The sequence below is a fragment of the Quercus suber genome, unplaced genomic scaffold, assembly GCF_002906115.3.
Source record: "Quercus suber isolate HL8 unplaced genomic scaffold, Cork oak 2.0 scaffold_596, whole genome shotgun sequence".
In the NCBI taxonomy this organism is placed as follows: Eukaryota; Viridiplantae; Streptophyta; class Magnoliopsida; order Fagales; family Fagaceae; genus Quercus; species Quercus suber.
In genome coordinates, this window is record NW_027070040.1 from 280,238 (window position 1) to 287,911 (window position 7,674).

Genomic DNA, 7,674 nt, shown 5'->3' on the forward strand with positions numbered 1-7,674 from the left:
AAAGTTATGGTAACTTTTAAGAGAGCTTTCAGGATATGGAGAATATGGAGAATATGGGTCATGGTAGATGCAAGGTTTTGCCTGTCATCGTTTATAGAAAGTTAAAGAATAATTTAAGAGTACAATAAATGCACATTCTATTTTCTCACATGAAAATTGAAAAGTAGGTCTTAATGTTAAGTTAATTTAATTAGTGAGACCTACTATATATATTATGTAAGAAAAAAGAATAAACATTTATCATACTCTCAAAATATTCTATAATTACCTTAAAATTCTTAATATTTTATCTATTTATTACTCGAATCTGTATATAACTATATATATATATATATATATTAGAGTACTAAGTATTTTAACACACACATGAGGAGAGAAGATAATTTCTTAAAGAAACTCATAAAGGAGCGTCAAATGGGTAGGTTTGGGGTGGGCATAATTGGGTTGGGTATATAAAACCCATGCACCCATTAAAACTCATTTATCTAATTGCTTCTAACCTAAACCCAACCCAACTCAACCCAATTTTAATGAGTAAACCCCAACCCACCCAATTACCCAATTATCAAAATTACCAAAATACCCCTAAAGTGAAAATGACCAAATTACTCTAAAATCTTCAAAAATGACCAAAATATTTTAATTTGCATTTTTTAAATGACACATCAACATTTTAATTTTTTAAAAAAGTCACGTCAGAAAGTTAAAAATAAAATTCTGAATTTATAATTTTTTTTAAATTTAATTAAATTATTTTTTTGATTCTCAAAAAAAAAATTAATTAATTTTTTAAATCTTAAAATTAGATATTTGTATATGGGTTGAGAGAGAGAGAGAGAGAGAGGGGTTGAGATGCGGCCTGCGGTGATCAGGTGGTTCAGCTTTGAGTTTTGTCAAATTTTCCTCTGCTTCACAATTAATGGCAGATCATCGAGAGTTTCAAGGTTTAGATCTCGTAGCGGAGTCGCGAGCAGTTGCTGGAAAGGTTTTTACGAAAATTCTTAGTTCTTTCTCTCCACAAAATTTGTTTGTTTCTATAGAAAATAATTCCATAGAAAGTCTTTGATTTTCCAAGAATGTTTCACTTTTGAATCAAGCGTGTAACTTTTATTTCTGTTTTTATTTTTCCAGTGTTCAAATATGAGAGAAACGATTTTTCGTGAAGCCATGGTTGTGGCTTGTCTCGATTCTATGTACGTCATCAGTTATAAATTTTTATTTCTTCTGATTTTTCTTTGTGGTAAAGATGTGTTTGGTTTCCCAGAAAACTGTTTGGGAAAAGAAAAGTTTTGCTTTTGAATCTGAAAATGAAAACTAAAACATTGAAATGTCTAAGGGCTGGGTTTTATTTATTTATTTATTTTTATTTTTTATTTATATATGAGAAGGGTTGGGTTGAATTTGGGTATATTGTTTTTGGGTTAAATGGGGTTCGATGGGTTTTTAGTTAAAACCTAATAATCACTAGGTTTAATTGGGTTGATGCCCATTTAACCCAACTAATAATTTGGTGGGTTTGGGTTCAATTAGAGTGGATGGGTTTGGGTGGGCAAATGGGTTTAGGCTTATTTTGCCACTCCTACTCATAATTAAAGGGAATAACCTGGAGTAAACTCTTGAGAGGATTGATAATGATATTTTAAATTAAAAAAATTTTAATTTTATTCATTCAACGAAAGATAAGAAATCAATTTTCATCAACCTAAATGTATTTCAAGTTCATTCAAACATGATTCTTAAAAAATAAATAAATTAATTAAATAAAATATTCATTCTTACATCTTGTTGTTGAGAAGTCAAATTAATCAAAACTACTTTTTGAATCCATTCAAAATATTTGAAAAAATTATTCACAAGAAGGCAAATGGGAGACAAATGAAAAATGACCGGACTATAAATCACTTCACCTCCATAACTTCAAGACCCTTGTTAAAAGAAAATAAAACTTGAATTACATTTTTCATTATGATTGAATCTATTCAATCGAACATGTAAGTTAGGAAGTAGCGCTTTTACCTACCTCATGTTTACTCTGTTGGCAATTGTAAAAATTTTGCACATCTAAATCTTGAGAAAAAGGTGAAACTTTATCCATCTAATGATTTATAATAATGACGTCTTGACTTCATTATGGCTTAGAAAAAATTGGACTTTACTTACAGGTGTGTCTTTCCTAATTATTAATTGCACCTTTATATTTAATGGCATAATTTAACATAGGGTCATGCTTAGCATTTCCCTTTAACATATATCAGACATGGAAAATTTTTAATGCTTTGAGAGCAATGCTCTCTCACCTCACTTGAATGATGAGTTCCACAATAAATTTAAGTAACGAAATCCACTGTTATGTGTAGTAAGAAAGAAATTCTCTTAGTGCATTGAGTAAGTGCTCAAAGAATAGGGCTAAGACAAGTGCTATCCAACCCAGACCCAAATCCAAACCCAACAAAATCGACCGATCGGAAGTCATTTGAATTGAAAACTGCTTGATTTAAGCAATGCAGAGGTCGACGACGGGTGTAGAGTGTCCAAATCGATCAACATGAATTTGAGTGGCAGTCTTTCCCTTCTGAAAAATCCTCTCCAATTGACCCATCAATCCTTGTTGTTGTTCACCCTTCGCCACCTTGTTGTCATTCTTTAACATTAAGATCTTGCCAAATGCAACAAAGATTTCACCAAATTTATTGAGATCTCTATCAGGTTTGATGAGATATTTACCAAATCTGGTGAGATCTTCCCCAAATTTAACATACCATCGATAAGGAGGATGGTGACTTCGATCAAATTGACCTTAAAAAATTTGAAGGTAAATGGTGGGTTGGTAGACAATCTGACCGAACTCTACCCATAGACATTCCTAGCCGAAACATATAAAGTGTCACTTTTTAACCAAATATTAGTATATTAGAATGGAGATCCTCCAATACTTTCACTAACTTCGCTAATAGAGTTTTAAATTTTCTAATTAATAACTATTAAATGAGTTATCTAAACTTTGAGCCGTCAACAATAATTTAATAAGTTTCAAGATAGTACACATAAATGCTTGTTTTTATGTGGATGACTTGACCAAATTTAACCTATTTATTAACAATAAATTATTAATATTTTGAAAACTAACTTGAAAAATTATTATTTTTGAACAATCATCCATCTCCCAATTACATTCTTTCAATCCAAAAGCACTACAACTAACTACCAAAAAACAAGACCTATTGCGGTGGGCCAAAAAGCGCCGCTGAAGCCCCAAAAACCGCCACTAAAGGTACATTTGACTTTTAGCTATGGGTGCTATTGCGGTAGTTCTTCCTGCCACCGTTGCAGTGCCGCTATAGATCTATTGCGGCGGTAAAAAAAAGCACTGCTGTAGATACACCTTTTAGCAGCGGTTTTGGTTTATTGCAGCGGGTATAAAACCGCCGCCATACAACGTTCAAATTTATGTCAATTGACTTTTAGCAGAGGGTTATCTACGCCGCTATTGGTGTCCACCTTTAGCAACGTGGTGTGCCCGCCGCTATAGGCAATTAATTAAAACGGACTAATTGCACTTCTAGCGGCAGGTAAAAACGCTGCTATATGTTTGAACCTTTAGCGGTAGGCTATAAGCGCCGCTATAGTGTTTTATTTAAATCATAAAATGTGCACCTATTGCGGCGCTTTTTGACCGCTGCTATAGGTTTTTTTTTTTTTTTTATAATTTTTCAGTGGGCTTTAAAACCACTGTTTGCATCAAATATGTTGTTCAAACTTGTTACAAATATATTGTTCAAACCTGTTTAAAACCTGTAATAGTTTTAGCTCTACTAACACAATACCACAAATGTAATTAATTAACAATGCTACAAATGTCTCCGAACTAACGTAATATTAACATAGAAATATATTATCAAATACATAACGTTGTCTATAACCACCATCATAAGATTAACAAAAAAAAGATGTGATCTTTTGAATAAAACAACCGCTCAAATTAAGCTAATACTATAATCAAAGTTTCAAAGTGTTTAAAAATATCCTTCAACACTTGCAAAAAATACAGTTGTTCTTCCATAGTTCTTTGTACACAAAAAAGTCCTCGAACATCAAGATAAAACTTATAAGCTGCTTGGTTGATAGGATGTGGCTGACGATTTTTGGAGAGCTGGAGATTGTTGAGCCGAAGGAACATCCTACATACAAAGTATGATTACTCAATAAGTGCGCATAAACGGAATAGAATGACAAGAAAATATTACCAAGGCAAAAAATGGGAACAAGTTAAATGAAGACATTTATACGCACTCACAACAACAACAAAGTGCTTACAAAGAGAAAAACATTGACTAAGTCTTTGTTAATATACCTGATTGCATTGGAAAGAAATTTGTTGCATTTGTTAGAGCATGCGAGCCATTCTTTGCTCCATTTCTTCGAATTGACTAAGTCTTTCCTTCATTTCGTCAAAACTTGCAAGTTTATTCTCCATAGTAGCAAGGAAGCTTTCAGTTGTACAACTTCGTTGTCCCTTACTTGACTTGAGTGTATTTCAATGTCCGTGAGAGCACTCTTGCTACTTCGACCACTTGAGCTTGGACCAAATTCTACCCCACGAATAAGACCTTTGCGCTCCTTACTCATCACTTTGGCAAACACATTATCTGTTGACCATGCAATACTACCACTTATGTTAGATGACTACAATTGATTCGAAGGATCATCCAACAATTCCTTCATTTTGTCCTGATATTTGGGTTTGAACAAAACAAGAAAAGTTAGAAATCATATAGTTAAAATAACCCCACAACATATATATACATATATATATATATATATAGGATGGGACAAGTAAGCACCAATATGTACCAGTAACTCTCAAGAGAAAATTGACAATCTACAAGCAACTCACCACATGAACCTCTCCACACAAAAAATAAATAAAAGGAAGTCATATATATGCTATAATATAACAAAGGAACCAAACATAGAGGCCTCAACTCAGTAAGAATAACATTTCCACAATGAAATGGACTTTGCTATGTAATCCAACAATCAAATTACCCCACAATAAAAAGGAATGTGTATTGGCTAACAGCAAATTGAAATATATCAATTTAAAAATTAAAATAATCATTAATAAAAATTATCATTGAATTCCTATTTTGTTTACCCCCAACTCAATGGAGAAATTACTCACCATTTTTGCTTTCACTATAGAATTAACTGCAGATCCATCTTTACGAGTATGTAGTATTGGATATAATATTGCACACTCTACAGGACGTCCATCCATTTTTGCCTACATTATGAGCAGCATATTTATGTAGTGATAAATATTGGTTCCACATTAACTTTAGGAGAAGTCAAAATCATCTAAAAAATAGTTATAATACTTATTACCTTTTTTGCAGCGTGCACAGCAAAGGCACAAGAACCAGCAGTATGTAAGTCATCCTGTTTAGAATGACGCTCCTTATTCTTCTTTAACTCTATCTACATTCAACAAAATTACATGTTTATATACAGTATGCTTTAAGTATCTAAAGCCACTTTTAGCTAAAGCCAAAATGCAAACAATATTTACAGTATTTTACTAATTTATCAGAGTTGCACACAAAAAACTGCAATATATTAGACACAAGCTACACAAAAAGGTCACTATAAGATTACCATAAATAAAAACTTTTAGCACATCTATCTATACATTGTACATTAAAAGTGGTAGGAAATATGAAATTTGCTTGATAAATAAGATTACTCAAAGCTGACATATGCTTGGCACAAAAAGGTCACTCATTTATAGAGCCATATGCTTAGGTTAATGATAATACAAAGATCTATCATAATCATGAGTTTCTCACATAAAATAAAAATTAAGTATCATTCATTAAATTCCAATATGTCATTTCAACTTTGCATAACATAAAACAATGAATAAAACCAAAAAAAAAAAAAAAGTCTAATTTTGAGATTTTCTTCATTGCTTATTGTTAACACAAACGGTAAAATAAAGTCATGTGCACACACAAACCAAAGCCTTGTCTTAATTCTCTTAGACTTATGCTAAAAGACTAGAACAATCTAACAATTTGTATTAACCATTATTATTTTTAACAAAGAGTAGAATTCTCACATTCGAACTCACTGAGTTGGGGGCCTCTCCCTCCCCTATTTCTTAGGAATTGTATTGATGTAGTCCCAAAATAAAGAAAGCCCTATGAATTATTTTTCTCTATAAACTATACCTCTAATCAGTTTTCATAAACTGTTTGTGTTTGATGAGTTGGTTTATATAAGTTTGGATACATTCTAGTGTGTTTCTCACTTGCTCTAGCCTTTGATGACAAGTGAACGTCAGAAGTACATTTACAATATATATTCCTTTGGATAGTCTAAAGACTAGTAGTATCAGTTGAAAGAGTGATAAAGTCAAATCATTGATGGCTTTGCTTTATAAACTGTAGTCTTAAGACCATTGTTCTACCCTTTAGAAACCTTAAAAAAAATTTAAGTATGTTTTTTTTTTTTTTTTGGAAAGACATGAGATCACCCAAATGTAGATCTTAGTGTGCAAAATGCAAAACATCTCAAAATAAAAATTTTGTATCCCCTCTTAGTATTATACTTTATATTCCATTAGTGATAGTACATCACATCATAAAAGAACCAAAGTTTAAAATAGAATAAATGAATAAAGAATTAGACACATGACATGTTACGATTGGTGAAACATAAAATGAAACATCAAGAATGTAATAGAGGATTATTCATTCCATTTCTGTCTCAATATATGTCTTTGGTGACTTCAACTGAGGATACAAACAGTACTGTCAAGCTGTTTGGAGTCCCTCTTAGTGGCAAGAAAAGATTGCATTATGAAGAATTGAAATTTGGGTTCTCTAATGTTTAAACTGTTGGTAGGCTCCAGTTGTTTTGGCTAAGATTTATTAGCAAAAATGTTATGTACAGTTGATAGCTCAAGTTCAGTTAAGCTAATTATTCAATTGAACAGCTTTTCGGTTTATCAGTCAAACTTAGGAAAAAATTGGCAAATGCCCTTTTTGAGCAAAAATTATAGTGTTTTGCCCTTTTTTCCAAACTAATTAGAGAAATGCCCCTCTTTTGTAACTCGATTTGAGATAAATTGAGTTAAAAAAAAAAAAAAAATTCTAGAGCCCTATAACTCCAGAAATTGTGTATAGGCAATTTTTTTAATTTTTTTTTACCTATAACTTGATTTCATGGAGGTCGAGTTACAAAACGTCACTATAAGTCCTTAAAACGTCACTATAGGCTCTTTAAAAATGCCACTATAGGACCTAACTCGATTTATCTCAAATCAAGTTTTAAAAGAGGGGCATTTCCCTAATTATTTTGGGAAAGGGAGCAAAATGCTACATAATTTTCCCGGAAAGGGCATTTGCCCATTTTCTCCGTCAAACTTATCATACCTTACACAAAGTTTATGTAAAGCCACCAATTCCTAAATTTATGATAAGCCATCAATCATTAGAGCAGTGATTGCTAATTCAGTGAACATGCTTACCATTATCTCGTAAAAATCACCGAATTCTACCAAGCCCATATCAAACAAATCCTAATTAATCAAGTTCTAGTATCACATAGTCAGCTATTTCAAATTCACAAACTATACTCATTAAGAAAAAAAAAATTAAATTAAAATCTTCA